General features: G+C 49.0%; 1 protein-coding gene across 2 annotated transcripts in view; it reads right to left on the reverse strand.

Annotated features, from left to right (window-relative positions):
- The window catches only part of LOC137651231 (putative inhibitor of apoptosis), an 83,973-nt gene extending 68,110 nt beyond the window's left edge, over window positions 1-15,863 (reverse strand). For both annotated transcript variants that reach the window (XM_068384448.1, XM_068384447.1), the window contains exon 1: window positions 15,755-15,863. The gene's annotated coding sequence lies outside the window, so the exon portion shown is untranslated. The remainder of the gene's footprint in view (window positions 1-15,754) is intronic.
- Window positions 15,864-16,159: the final 296 nt, after the last annotated feature.

Genomic DNA, 16,159 nt, shown 5'->3' on the forward strand with positions numbered 1-16,159 from the left:
CCTGAAAGAAGGAAGGTCTCCAAGGCCTCCCTGGTACTCTCCATAGACAAGTCTTCGGATCGTATCAGGATGCCAAGAGATCCTAGCCAGATATCCAGCCACGAAGTGGCCTGCATGGCACACTTCGCTACCTTCTCCTGGCAGAGAATCTCCGAGGCCGAGAACGACACTGGCCGGTTGGAGTCTCTCTCGAGAGGGACTCCCCTGGAGAGCTCTTCCACCGAGTGGTGGAGGGGAAGAGCTAAACAGGACTCCTCGATGATTTCCAAGTACCTACTTTGGTGGACACGAGGAGGTGGGAGGAGTTTGTTTCCGGTGCTGGAACGGCTGGAGGAGGCTAGCTCGGAGAGCTGGCTCTCGACCTTATCTCTGGCACTCTTGACCCCCTGGGACCAGGGCAAAGCCGCGCTGGTTTTAGGGGGCTTTTGAGAACCAAAGACTCGGTCCAGAACCGTGTCCTTGCCCTCTCGAGGAGGAATCTCCGGATCCGAAAATCCGTTAAGGTTCCTCATTAGAGTCAAAACTTGCCAAAAGGCATGCTCCGACTCCTGCGGCTCTCCTCCTGATGGACTAGCAGCAAGGTCTCCAGTCCCCAAAGGCTCTTCTTGGGGGGACTCATGGACGTTCTCCGCGGGCTTAGCTGGTTCTGGTCTGATCCTCGAAGAAGATTTCGGAACCGTCTTGGAGTCCTTCGACTCCCTCCTGGGAGGGATGCAGGATTCCAACAAAGAGGGTGGGGGCTCTTCTCCGCCTCCACCCGAGGAGACTTCTCGACGCGAGGTGGGGTTTCTCCCATTGGTGCGATGGGAAAATGTCTCGCTTCACGAGAATCCAGAGGACGGAAAACCCTTGTCCACGGGGGATGGAGAGAAAGTCTGGGGAGGGGAGGGAGCCTTCCTAGACGGCTTCTGAGGAACCAGTTTCGCCCTTGGAGAAGTAACCACGTGGTTCACTCCTCTCTTCCTCTTCAGGGGGCCGAGATAGCCGCTGATTTGAGGCCTAGTTCAGAGAAAGCGGGCTTGAAAGCCTGCGCAACCGCTCTGATCAAGGGCCCAAACCAGGGCAGCCGATTGACAGCAGCGCTGTCAGAGACACCCTCTGGAGGGAAGGGGATCGTAAGATCCCTAGGAGTGGAAACTACAACTGGGTCTGCCTGAAAGGAAGAAGCTGTAGAAGAAAAGATCCTGCTGTCCAGAGATTTTCCTCCCTCCGTTTGGTGCGCTGTCCTGCGCTTACGAGGGGGGGGACGCGATGAAAATGACCTGACGCGTCGTACTGCCGGATCCTGTGTGGGAACACCCTGTGGGTCCCGCTGGGCATCGCACTGAGTACCATTGCCTAGCTCGGGTGGGCGATGGCGCGCGGGTGAGCGATGGTGCGCCGGCGAGTGATGGCGCGCAGGCGAGCGATGGCGCGTTGGCGAACGATGGCGCGTTGGCGAACGATGGCGCGCAGGAGAAGGAGCTCGTGGGCGCGCAGGTGACAGGCCGCGTGGGCGCGTAGGTGTCAGGGCGCGTGGGCGCGTAGGTGACGGGGCGCGTGGGCGCGTTGGTGCCCATTCCAGAGACCTCGGATGGAGTGCAGCCACAGGATGTTGAAGGGCCCGTAAGGGCGAAGCCGTAGGGCGCGTGCGTGCAGGGGAAATATCCCTAACGCACGTGCGTGCAGGGGGAATATCCCTAACGCGCGTGCGTGCAGGGGGAATATCCCTAACGCGCGTGCGTGCAGGGGGAATATCCCTAGTGCGCGGGCGCGCAGGAGGGCGCTCATCAGGAACAGAAGTTTTGGCAGTGGGCGCGTGAGCGCGCGATGGAGACTGCGGGCGATGGCGCGTAGGCCAGGGATGGCGAGCAGGCGAGGTCTGAAGGCGAGTCGGCGATCGTGGAGGAGAGCGCTGGCGAGCAGGAGAGGAAGAAGACTTCTCTTTGGAGCCCTGATCCGAAGATCAAGGGCGAGCGATGACGAGCAGGAGAGCGCTGGCACGCAGGAGATCGCTGGCACGCAGGAGATCGCTGACGAGCAGGAGACCGAGGGCGTCCATGGCGTGTATCAGGCCGAGGGCGCGCAGAGGTCCGTTGGCGAGCAGGAGATCGTGGGCGCGTAGTCTCTGGAACTGCAGGGCGAACAGGAGATCGTGGGCGTGTAGGAGCTCGTGGGCTTGCAGGAGAGCGCTGGCGAGATGAGAAAGCAACCGGTGAGCGCTTGCGTGCAGTAGTGCGCTGGCACACAGGCGAACGTTGGCGCACAGGGGAAACCTGGCGCTTAAGGGACTTACACACAATGTGTGAAAGCCCCTTTTGCCCCGAAGGGACCGGTGCCCGTTTGAAAACGGGATGGGTGGGCGCCCACAGCGCGTCAGCAGCCAGGAAAGGTGAAGGCAGGTCAGCAGGTCTGGCAAACGTAGGAGATCGCCGACTTTGGCAGACCCTCTGTCTATCGTCGACATTGTGGTGGCAGAGGTATCCGATGCGGTATCTCCTACCTATGCAACTTCTCAAGTCCAACAGTCTCTTCTGCCGATGATTCTCCCCCTCGGGGGAGTTCACTCATAGAGACTCCTCTTCAGAGGACTGCTAATGGTCAGCTTGCTGACCTAACGGCCCCCAGAGGGCGTATACGTCGTAAGGCTCGCCTTCCTCTTCGCCGGAGAGGCCTTCCTTCACCTAATAAGGGTGTGAGGAGGCGCCTCTTCGGTTCAACATCATCGTTGCAGTCCGCCGCAGAGGAGCCTCGTCATCGATCTCCGACTGTTCCTGCGACAACCCTGGACCTCTCTGCGGATCGTTCGCGATCCCCTTCGGTGGAAGGTCGTCCTTACAAAGGGCACGCCGACCTTCCACCCGTCAGACCTGCTGACCTGCCGTCGCCGTTCCTGGCTGCTGATGCGCAGTGGGCGCCAACTAAACCTGTTTTTATAAAACTGGCAACGGTCCTTTCGGGGCAACAAAGGCGTACGTGCAAATTAGCTCACATTGAGGTTTCGGAGGTAGCGCGTCAGCGCTCTCCTGCTATTGCTGATATAGCGCGCCAGCGCTCACCAGCGCGCACCTGCTGCCGACGTTCATGATAAAGCGCGTCAGCTCTTACCTGCGCGCACCTGTTGCTGATGTTCCTGATAAAGCGCGCCAGCGCTCACCTGCGCGCCCTCAACCTACTGTGCGCAACGTTCTCCTGCCCGCCAGCGCTCACCAACACTCTCCTGCGAGACAGCGCTCGCCTGCGCGCCAGTGCTCTCCGCGCCAACGATCTTCTGCGCGCCCACGATCTTCGGATCTGGGTGCAGTAGGGAAGTTTAAAAGTTCCCCTACTCGCCAGCGCTCCGTCTGCCTTCACCTGCGCGCCATCCCTCGCCAGCGCCACCTGCACGCTCCCACGCCCATCTCCCACAGCAGTGATGCATCGCCAGCCTGATGTGCACCCACAAGAAGAGCGCCAACGTACGCAGGGTCCAGTTGCGCGCCCGCGCGCAGGAGATATCTCTCCTGCGCGCGCGCCCAACGACATCTTCTAGAGCGCACGATCCCTCACCCACACGGGCTCTTCATCCTGATCCTGCACGCCCGCGCAATCTGCTCCCTGCGCATGTTCCTACGCGCCATCGCTCGTCCGCGCGCACCCTCGCAATCGCCCTCGCGCGCGCCAACAGTCTCCTGCGCGTGACCCCAGGTATTCCCCATCGTGCAAGCGCCAGCGCGCTCCCCAGCGCGATTGTTAATATCCTCCCACACACAAGGCTGCAGGACAACGCGCGACAAGGTGGCCATCGCCGCATTCCCCCCCGCAAGCGCAGAACAGCGAGCTCGCCGGTAGGGGGGAAGGTTCCAGAAAGGTCCAGGGACATTTCTTCTTTGACTTCTTTTTCTTCTCAGACGATCCCCCCCTTTGGAAACTCCTCCCAGGGATCGGTCGATCCCTGTCCCTCCAGAGGGAGTGTCTGACAGCGCAGCCGTCAGCCAGCAGCCTTGGTTTGGGGCACTGATCAGAGTGATCATGCAGGCTTTTAAGCCTGTTCTCTCTGAACTGGGCCACAAATCCTTGGCCGCGTCTACTCCCCTGAAGAGAAAAAGAGGAGTTTCGGATGCGGTGACTTCTCCGAGGACTAATCTGTTTCCTCGTAAGCCTTTGAGGCAGGTCCCTCCACCCCCAGACTTTTTCTCCCTCCCCTTCGGATCACATCCGTATCCTCCGTTATCTAGAGGACTGGCTGATCCTAGCAGACTCGGAGTCATCCCTTCTTCGACACCGAGACAAACTTCTGGGACTTTGCCAGGATCTGGAGATTATGGTAAATCTCGAGAAGTCCTCTCTGCTTCCCACTCAAAGACTGGTATACCTAGGCATGATTATAGACACCAATCTCCACAAAGCCTTCCCATCAGACGACAGGATAGCAAGGCTGAGGAAGGTCGCAAGCCCTTTTCTCAGATAAGAAGAGCTTCCAGCCCAATCATGGTTACGTCTCCTTGGTCACCTCTCATCTTTGGCTCGTCTAGTTCCCAACGGTCGCCTCAGGATGAGATCCCTCCAGTGGCGACTCAAGTCTCGGTGGAATCAAGGTTACAATTCCTCGGACGTCATGATCCCTATGGGACCTGCGGAACGGATGGACCTCCAGTGGTGGGTGACAGACGAGAACCTACAAAGAGGAGTGGACCTTCTCGTCCTCCCCCCAGAGTTGATGCTGTTTTCGGACGCCTCAAAGAAAGGGTGGGGGCCCATGTTCTACACCACAGGACCTCAGGCTTGTGGTCAGAATCAGAAAAGTGCCTCCATATAAATCTTCTAGAGATGAAGGCCATTTTCTTGGCCCTTCAGCAGTTCCAACAATACCTGACGGGTCACTCTGTGGTGGTGATAAGCGACAACACCACAGTAGTGGCTTACATCAACAAGCAGGGAGGTACCTTTTCGAAGCAGCTATCCCATCTTGCAGTAGAGATACTGAGGTGGACGGAAGTCCACTCGATTCCGCTATCGGCACGCTTCATTCCAGGCAAGAGGAATGTGCTCGCCAACAATCTGAGCAGAGCGTCTCAGATAGTGAGTACCGAGTGGTCTTTGGATCATCTAGTAGCCAACAATGTCCTGACTTTGTGGGGTTCACCGACTGTGGATCTGTTCGCGACAGCTTTGAACTTCAAGCTTCCACTATACTGCTCCCCAGTCCCGGATCCCAAGGTGCTCTGGCAAGATGCCTTCCAACAACGGTGGGACAACATCGACGTGTACGCCTTTCCCCCGTTCTGTCTGATGAGGAGGGTGCTCAACAAGACCAGAAAATCAGTCAATCTTTCAATGACCCTCATAGCTCCGCTATGGCATCACGTGGAATGGTTTCCGGACCTTCTGCAACTCCTAACGGAGCTTCCGAGAGAACTCCCTCCACGACACGATCTACTCAAATAACCACATGCCATCATCTTCCACAAAGCCGTAGCGCGACTTCACGCCTGGAGACTATCCAGCATCTCCTCGCTGAGAGAGGATTTTCGCAACAAGTTGCGATTAGGATGTCTGGACATCTGCGAAAATCATCCGCATCTATCTACCAGGCAAAGTGGAAAGTCTTCTGTGGTTGGTGTCGTGGAAGGGGTATCTCTCCACTCGATGCCACTATTCCAGCAATAGCGGAGTTCCTCGTGTATTTGCGGGAAGAAATGCGCCTTTCAGTCTCGGCGGTGAAAGGCTATCGCTCAGCCTTAAGTCTAGCCTTCAGGCTCAAAGGAATGGACATTTCTTCCTCGCTGGAACTTTCCCTACTCATACGAAGTTATAAACTTACCTGCTCTCAGTCGGAAGTGAGACCTCCTCCATGGAACGTGGTTCGAGTTCTCAGGACTCTTAAGAGACCTCCCTATGAACCATTACGCCAGGCTTCAGATCGCCACCTAACTTGGAAGACGGTGTTCCTACTAGCTTTGGCATCGGCCAAGCGAGTCAGTGAACTTCATGGTCTCTCATATGACATCGCCCATTCAAGGGGATGGGGGGAGGTAACGTTCAAATTCGTCCCTGAGTTTATTGCTAAGACTCAGAATACGGGGGTGCCGGATCCTCGGTTCGACTCCATCCAGATTTCGAGACTTCGTTCTGTAACAGATGACCCAGACCATCTCCTACTGTGTCCAGTAAGGAGTCTGAAGTTATATCTCAGAAAAACAGCTGCAGTGCGTCCTCAGGTGCAGGCATTGTTTGTTAGCACTGGGAGAACTAAGAGGAGGGTCACCAAGAACACCATCTCGGCATGGATTCGAAGGGTGATCCATCGGTCCCTGAATCCCGACCCTCCTCCGTCACGACACCCTAGAGCACATGATGTCAGGGGCGTAGCTACGTCCCTGGCCTTCAAGAAGAATTTCTCAGTGACGCAGGTTCTTCAGGCTGGGGTGTGGAAGCGTCAGACGACCTTCACAGCCCACTATCTGCAAGACGTGACCCACAGGAGGCTCGATACGTTCTCTATCGGCCCTGTGGTGGCTGCACAACAGCTGGTTTAGAACTTCAGGCTCCTCAGTGGACAAGTAGCAGAAGGTTGAGGGCACTGTTACCCGGTCTTAGTCTGCATGAATGAAAAAGTTTGTCTGGCCCTTATTCTTTTCTTCATCTTCCCCTCTCTTAGGGAAAGCAGCATCCTGGGTTCTCTGCACAGCTGACCTCAAACCACTGCAGGTAAACCATCTTCCCTTGTGTTCTTAGTATTAAGCTAATACTGTCACGTCCCCATACCCTGACGAGGTAGTATTGGGAGAGTCCTAGCCTAAAGTTTCCATCTAAAGGACTACAGGTCAACTTCCTAGGACGAGTCACACTTTATTATACCTTCACACACAGCTTGCGTAGGCCGCAGTCTTTGCGTTGCAAGGTTCTAGCAAGGTACAGGGACTCATTATTGAGTGCTGACACACTCAAATAATGAGTCCCCGGGCAAAGCCAAAAGCCAGTACTGGCCGGGACTTTCCACCCTTCCTAATGGGTGAGTCACCCCTATTAAATAGCATGGTTGGATGTCAGTTATGGAACAAATGACAAATTCGTAGGTAATTTGTATTTTTCCTAACTATACAAACCTTAGCTATTTAATCAAACTTGCCCGCCAGCCCTATCCCCCTTGAAGTCCTACCTCCAAGCGAAGTGAGCTCAAGCACAGGTGTGTGTGTGTGGGGGGGGGGGGGTAGCAAGCTACCCTCCCTAACCCCCGCTAACTAGCGGTGGGGTAGTAAACCCTCATTAAAATTCTAATGGCTCGTCATTTCAGCTACGCCGAAAGTAATAACCACTATCAAATAGCTAAGGTTTGTATAGTTAGGAAAAATAAAAATTATCTACGAATTTGTCATTTCAACATACAAATAATGGCATATGTAGAATTAGCAATACACAAGGCCACCAACTATCCTAAACAAACTACCTAACCTAACCTAGTAGTCGTAACTTACCTAACCCGGGGATCTTCGCCCCATGCGAACCCACCTTTACACAGCCATATAAAATATGACTGCCTAAAACACTTTGTGTACTTAGGTTGAAGGGTAAAGGTGACCTGTACCTTTCCGACTCAATACTCCATGCACAATAACCTCACGAAGGAATGAACACCAACCATTTATAGTTTTATGAGAAATTCTTAACCCATTTTCAACAAATTCATAAATAAATCTAACACCAATACAATTACATACAAGTAACAAATTATATTCTATATCTAAATGAACTTTTCAAACTAAGTTCCCTTAAAAATGGATACATAAAAACTACACCTTTTTTCACTTTCTTCTTTTTCAATACAACATGTCTTCTGTCACAACGAAATTTTTTTTTTTGTTAATATCAATTTGGCACTTAGAACCACAGGTGGGGCAAATAGTACCACTTTCACTCTTAATAACACCATGATCTTGGCAGTACTTTATTATTCTTTCGATGTTACCACAATAATGCAAAACAAAATCTTTACAATCTATATAACAATTGAGACAAGAACTTGGGAGAAAACCCACCAAAATCGATGTTAAAGTAGATGGTAAATGAGAAACCGCACTAGAAGTTGAAGGTTTATACGCCTCCAAGGCTCTCAAAAGACTAAAAAAATTAAAGGTGGAAATTGTGTTTAAAGTCTCTAATGAGTGAAAGTACTTAAATTTAATAACTTGCTGGCAGAGCTATTGAATAGAATTACCGGAAAATGTTATTTTCATTAGTGAAATAAATTTTTGAATATACTTACCCGGTGATCATGTAGCTGTCAGCTCTGCTGCCCGACAGAAAAACCTAAGGACAAAAAACGCCAGCGATCGCTATACAGGTGGGGGTGTACATCAACAGCGCCATCTGTCGAGCAGGTACTCAAGTACTCCATGTCAACACAGAACCAATTTTCTCCTCTGCCCACTGGGTCTCTATTGGGGAGGAAGGGAGGGTCCTTTAATTTATGATCACCGGGTAAGTATATTCAAAAATTTATTTTACTAATGAAAATAACATTTTTCAATATTAAACTTAGCCGGTGATCATATAGCTGATTCACACCCAGGGGGGTGGGTAGAGACCAGCATTATGTGTTACATTAAGAGCTAAGTATTTTGTATTCCATTTTAGCAGTTATTCAAAATAACAAACATAAAATCAATAAGTACCTGGTAAGGAAGTCGACTTGAACAATTACTCTGCCTTTTTAAGTACGTCTTCCTTACTGAGCCTCGCGATCCTCATAGGATGCTGAGCGACTCCTAGGAGCTGAAGTATGAAGGGTTGCAACCCATACTAAAGGACCTCATCAAAACCTCTAATCTAGGCGCTTCTCAAGAAATGACTTTGACCACCCGCCAAATCAAGTAGGATGCGAAAGGCTTCTTAGCCTTCCGGACAACCCAAAAACAATAATAAAACATTTCAAGAGAAAGATTAAAAAAGGTTATGGAATTAGGGAATTGTAGTGGTTGAGCCCTCACCCACTACTGCACTCGTTGCTACGAATGGTCCCAGAGTGTAGCAGTTCTCGTAAAGAGACTGGACATTCTTAAGATAAAAAGACGCGAACACTGATTTGCTTTTCCAATAGGTTGCGTCGAATATACTTTGCAGAGATCTATTTTGTTTAAAGGCCACGGAAGTTGCGACAGCTCTAACTTCGTGTGTCCTTACCTTCAGCAAAGCTTGGTCTTCCTCATTCAGATGGGAATGAGCTTCTCGTATTAACAGTCTGATAAAATAGGATAAAGCATTCTTTGACATAGGCAAAGATGGATTCTTAACTGAACACCATAAAGCTTCAGACGGGCCTCGTAAAGGTTTTTAAATAGAACTTAAGAGCTCTTACAGGACATAAGACTCTTTCTAGTTCATTTCCAACCATACGATAAGTTTGGAATATCGAACGATATTGGTCAAGGCCGAGAAGGCAGCTCGTGTTTGGCTAGAAAACCAAGTTGTAGAACATGTAGCCGTTTCGGATGAGAATCCGATGTTCTTGCAGAAGGCATGAATCTCACTGACTCTTTTAGCTGTGGCTAAGCATATCAGGAAAAGAGTCTTAAAGGTGAGATCTTTCAGGGAGGCTGATTGTAGCGGTTCGAACCTGTCTGACATAAGGAATCTTAGTACCACGTCTAAATTCCAACCAGGTGTAACCAAACGACGCTCCTTCGTGGTCTCAAAAGACTTAAGGAGGTCCTGTAGATCTTTATTGTTGGAAAGATCTAAGCCTCTGTGACGGAAGACTGATGTCAACATGCTTCTGTAACCCTTGATAGTGGGAGCTGAAAGAGATCGTTCTTTCCTCAGATATAAGAGAAAGTCAGCTATTTGAGTTACAGAGGTACTGGCCGAGGATACGGATACTGACTTGCACCAGTTTCGGAAGATTTCCCACTTCGATTGGTAGACTCTAAGGGTGGATGTTCTCCTTGCTCTAGCAATCGCTCTGGTTGCCTCCTTCGAAAAGCCTCTAGCTCTCGAGAGTCTTTCGATAGTCTGAAGGCAGTCAGACGAAGAGCGTGGAGGCCTTGGTGTATCTTCTTTACGCGTGGCTGACGTAGAAGGTCCACCCTTAGGGGAAGTGTTCTGGGAACGTCTACTAGCCATCGAAGTACCTCGGTGAGCCATTCTCTCGCGGGCCAGAGGGAAGCAACTAGCGTTAACCTTGTCCCTTCGTGAGAGGCGAACTTCTGCAGTACCTTGTTGACAATCTTGAACGGAGGGAATGCATATAGATCTAGATGTGACCAATCAAGTAGAAAGGCATCTATATGAACTGCTGCTGGGTCCGGGATTGGTGAGCAAAATATTGGGAGCCTCTTGGTCATCGAGGTTGCGAAGAGATCTATGGTTGGCTGGCCCCAGGTGGCCCAAAGTCTCTTGCATACATCCTTGTGGAGGGTCCATTCTGTTGGAATTATTTGTCCTTTCCGACTGAGACAATCTGCCATGACATTCAAGTTGCCTTGGATGAACCTCGTTACTAGTGAAATGTCTAGACCTTTTGACCAGGTGAGGAGGTCCCTTGCGATCTCGTACCATGTCAGAGAGTAGGTCCCTCCTTGCTTGGAGATGTACGCCAAAGCCGTGGTGTTGTCCGAGTTCACCTCCACCACTTTGCCTTGAAGGAGAGACCTGAAGCTTTTCCAGGTCAGACGTACTGCCAGTAGCTTCTTGCAGTTGAAATGCATTGTCCTTTGACTCGAGTTCCATAATCCCGAGCATTCCCTACCGTCTAATGTCGCACCCTAGCCTACGTCCGATGCGTCCGAGAAGAGAACGTGGTTGGGAGTCTGAACAGTCAGGGGAAGACCCTCTCTAAGGTTGATATAGTCCTTTCACCAAGTCAGACCAGACTTTATCTTTCCGGAAATCGGGATCGAGACCGCTTCTAGCGTCTTGTCCTTTTTCCAGTGAAAAGCTAGATGGTATAGAAGAGGACGGAGGTGTAGTCTTCCTAGTGACACAAATTGATCCACGGATGACAGTGTCCCTACCAGACTCATCCACAGCCTGACTGGGCAGCGTTCCTTCTTCAGCATCTTCTGGATGGATAGCAGGGCTGGGGGTTGATCGTCTTGTTCAGCAACGTCCTCATCAGAGGGTTCCTCATCTGAAACTGATGAGGAAACGGCAACGGAGTGGGCAACGTCTGACTCGCTGAATCCGGTCGCACTGGTGGATGCGTGACGGAGCCGGACGCAATATCATGGCACTAATGCACAGTCTGTGAACTGTCAACAACCATGGTTGCGCGAGGAAGTACAGCGTCAACCCGAAACTGTCTAGACTGTCTGGGTTGTGCAGTCAACACCCTACCGGGTTGCTGAGGTTGACGCACTGCGTCACAACAAGTCACCTCTGCTGGTTGTTGAACGTCTTCCTAGTGACACACTGAACGTCAACAACCACCTCCGAGCGTCGCTTAACGTCAACGTGCGACTGGCAACCCACACTGGGTCGCATCGGTGGAGGAACCACCTCAACTGGCAGACGCGAGTAGGATACCTCAGCGTCAACAGGGCGCACAACCAACCGGTAGGAAGGTTGTTGGCCAGAAGGTTCTTCTCCGTATTTAAGTCCTCTATCAAGGACACAAGCTTGGACTGCATGTCTTGCAGCAAAGCCCATTTAGGGTCTACGGGAGCAGGTGTGGCAACAGACGGGGTTAGCGACTGAGGCGGAACCATTTACCATCCCTGGAAGCCTTGTTATGTGTGCATACTAGTACAGCAAAACTTCAAAGGCTCGACAAAAGTTGAGAAGTTAACCTGTAAACAACTGGAGCGTCTCCTGGCTAGGCGCCAGGGCGAGTCTACCAGAATTGAGAAGTCTACCTGGGCAGAGGCATGAACTCCCAAGCCGAGAGCTTCTCTCGTGTCCTATCAGACTCTCGCTCTATAAGCCAGTATAAAAGAAGGGAAATCAAAGGCTGTATCCCTAAAACTCCTCCTGGTGCAAAACCAGTCGCCTAGCCAACGTAACGCTCTCTAGGAAAGCGAGAGAGCACTAGCTTAACAACAACGGCTTCGAAGTAGCTAGGCCTAGTGTAAGTTCTGACGTGAGGCGAACGAGGAGCAGCAGTTACAAGATCCGGACGAAGATCCTTAAAAAATCATCATGATTTAATTAAAGTCCATAGGAGGCTAAGCAGCTTAAGGCTCCTCTCCAAATGACAGAGTCCTCAAAGGAATATCAGTAGGAGGGAGAACAGCACTTTCTCATCTACAGGAACCTTGTCCGAGAAAAGCTAGGTATCTCAGTGAGGGTCTCACTGGTGCATTAGCAGCAGACCAGAAGGCAACGTTATGTAACTGCTTGACAGTCTGTGAACTGTCAAAAACTGAACTGTCAACCACAACAGGTGCGTGAGGACATACAGCACTGGTGCATTAGTAGCAGACCAGAAGGCAACGTCATGTAACTGCTTGACAGTCTGTGAGCTGGCAACAACCATAGCTGTGTGGGGAAGCAAAGCCTCTACTCCTGACTGACTAGTCTGCTGCGGGCGAGTAGCGGTAACCACAGTGGGTTGCGGAGGTTGACGCACAGTGTCAAAACAAAGCAACTTAACTCCACCCTCCTGTTGTTGTGGCAACTCGCGAACGTCAACGGAGGGTAGCGTGCGTCTGTGAACGTCAACGTGCGGCTGGCAGGGTACACTGCGCATGGGAGGTGGAACTCTCACAGGCGGAGTGCGGGAGCAGGTAGCGTCAGTGTCTACTGTACGCACAACCGTGGTTGGTTGTAGGCTAACGGGTGCAGCGTCAACCTACTCCGCACGATACTCCTGCATAAAAGATGCTAACTGTGTCTGCATAGACTGTAGCAAAGACCACTTAGGGTCTACAGTAGCAGGTGCGGCAACAGACGGTGTTACTGCCTGTTGCGGTACCACTTTGCCTCTCTTAGGAGGTGTGCAGTCATCGGAAGACTGCAGCGAGTCCGAACTGACCCAGTGGCTACACCTGGGCCGTTGGACTTGCTCGGAAGGGACCGACTTGCGCTTAATAAGCTGCGAGACCTTGGTCCAAGGTTTCTTACGAGAAACCTCTTCCGCAGACGAGAAGTAAATGGGCTCTCTCGTCTTTGTGTGGGTGGGGCGATCTTGGGTAGATACGCCCGAAACCACGGAGGGAAAACGTCTCTTCGTTGATCAAGGCCTGACGAACCCGTAAGTCGTTCGACATTACTTCTCCCCTGGGCTTGGGAGCTTGCAAGAGGTCCCGGACTAGGTGAACAACAGGCACGAACAGACGAACCCTCGGACGCAACACTGTAACACTTTGCGCATATCACTTTATCACTTCGATTTTCTGTTTTGCACTTATTTCACTGAAATCGAAACTTTTACTGATTTCTACCTGAAACACGCAATTCTACCCTTCATTAAAAGGTAGTAATTGCGAAAACAGTCGTATAATGCAGCTCATTAATACTAGCAAAAACAGAAAACATATAAAGATAAAGAATTCAGTGGCTGGGAAAGAGACTAAACACTAGTTCAATTAAACTACGTTTACAATCTCTCACCGCACATAGCCTGGGGACAAGAATAAAACCCTAGAAACGTTTACCTTCTTCCCCGTACAGCGACTAGGGAGGAGAGTGACACGAGAACAACGTTACCCGCTTGAACGGAACGTTTTTTTCTCCTCTCTCTCCCTCCGTCTCTATCTCTCTCTCTATTTCTCTCTTGATTTCGCACCTGAGAGAAGAGCCCAATTATATATCGTCAAAAAAAAAAACATGTTGTATGGCTAAAGGAAAAAACTGAAAGGTTTTCCAAATAAAAAGTTCCTTTAATTTAGAATTTAAACCATTTAAGTTAAGAAAGAATGAACGAAACGTCAGAATCGATTTACTCTTACTGCAAAGTGAAACCGTGATACACTCTCTCTCTATTGTAACGATAGAGCGCATGTTGAACGTCCTGAACGTCAACAACTGCGTAGTCTAAAAAAAACTAAACGTTAGTTCATCTTTGAAAACAGTACGAAGACTATCAAAGAAATTCTTTCATAAAACATTAAATTTAAAAAGTTTTAAATTCTTTAAAGGCTAAATACGATATAACGGGCTCAACGTTGATTAATTTCGGTTCCAAGTTAGGACCGCCTACTATCAGGAAAGGTCGCAAATAAACAAAACATAAAAATTTCTTTTTATATGTTTATAATAAATGGAAAGTTAATCGAAGAGGCCTAATAAAGGCGGAGAGATATAAAATATATAGATCTATAACGTGTTAAGCAAAATTACTAAAAACCTAAACACACTTCCGTCTAAGGGAAGGGTCGGCCATTTAAAAGTGAAAGAGAGTCCATACTCTCTTAGTCACCATAACTAAATCTATCCAAAACGAGTTCAAGTTTTGAGATGAAGATAAAACCCCTGCATAGCGAAAGCTCAAAACTAGAATAGTGTACTTCACCAAATAGTTGTGAAAACAAATCCAGTTAGTAACAGCGTATTTTAGTAGGTCTTGCCAGTGGCACGACAGAGAGAAAATTGGTTCTGTGTTGACATGGAGTACTTGAGTACCTGCTCGACAGATGGCGCTGTTGATGTACACCCCCACCTGTATAGCGATCGCTGGCGTATTTTGTCCTTAGGTTTTTCTGTCGGGCAGCAGAGCTGACAGCTATATGATCACCGGCTAAGTTTAATATTGAAAAAGTTGTTTTATAGTAGCGAAGTTTTCTCCATCTGTAATAAAATCAAGACTACTTCCTATCCATGTCTATAGTCACTTATAAGCTATCTACGAGTATGTTGGTAAACACCTTCTGCACTACACTTATACTAGTTACTGCACTATTATTGTATTGTATTACAGGATAATGTAACCTATGGAAAAAACTACTTTTTTCCTATAGAAAAATGCCTGTCCTATTTGAGAGAGCGGATTTTTTTCTATAGAAAAAAGGGGGTGAATATATTTTATCGGGACAGGGCGATATCTTTCTTATTACTAGCCCAATCGTTTTTCCTTAAGGGGAAGATGTGCTTTACTATGATCCGATCTACCATAATATATAGTTATTTTATATTTTCTAATTTCAGTCCAAGAAGGGGGTCCGGGGGCTTGCCCCGGCTAGGGGTTGTGACCTGGGAACTACTAGGTTCGGTTAGGTTGGGTTTGTGGGGTTTGTATTATAGCGACAGTGGTTTGGGGGTCGCAGGAGGGCGTTAGCCTCCCCCCGTTAGGTCATTAGGAAGGTAAGGACACGGCTTGTAGGTCAGGTTAGGGGGGGAAGTTTGGGTTAGTAGCTGTCCATTTTCCTCGGCGTGTCCCCATAACCTACAAAGGCTCCGAAAAAAGTAGATTGTTTCCTGGGTTACATTGCCCTGCAATACAGTAAAATAATACCAGCAATACAACCATGATCCGAAGACAAAAATGCAAAAAGCATTAAATAATGTTTACAGTGGACCTCGTGAGTAGAACTGACTCTATCGGCCTACGGCCTAGGCTAAGGTTAGAAAAAAAAATAGCATAGATGTACCTTATAAGGATAGGTTGCAAGAATTTTTTCATTATCCTGGCCTAATATAAAATAAATTCCAATAAAAAACAACCCAATGCGTATGTCTGATGACAAGCCAAATATGTAGGCCTAAATATGGTAGCCTAGTCTTGAAAACAGACTATGATAGGCCTATGACAGTATAGGCGTGACCTAAGCAACTTGACAAGTACTTCATACTTATCTGGGGCTGTATAATGATTTACCTTATAAGTATCCAATACATAAGAGTAATAAATATCTAATATTACCTTGGAAACTTCCTCCTAAGGGCGTCACGACAGCAAGCAACTAGTGCGGATAGAGTGACGACATTTGGAAAATATCCTTCGTTCTACGTTTTGGCAGTGGCTTCGTCTTGATAATTTAAAACTATTTATAATAAATATTACATATGTGCGTAAAATGCAAGATTAGTAAGAATTTGATAAATAACAATAAAATATTTCTGTTTTTAAATGTAATTTCAAATAAAAAAAATCAAATCGCAATTAACATAAAACTTATAATGCCGACAAACGAACATTTCGGGAAAGCCATATCATAATAAAAGCTCTTGACTTCCGTGGGTAGAATTTGACGTCATTGATGGATGTTTAAATCCCCAGAAATTGCTTATGACATAATAGACTGCAGTTATTAAATGTCCAGTGAAA

This window comes from Palaemon carinicauda, chromosome 12, assembly GCF_036898095.1.
Source record: "Palaemon carinicauda isolate YSFRI2023 chromosome 12, ASM3689809v2, whole genome shotgun sequence".
NCBI lineage: Eukaryota > Metazoa > Arthropoda > Malacostraca > Decapoda > Palaemonidae > Palaemon > Palaemon carinicauda.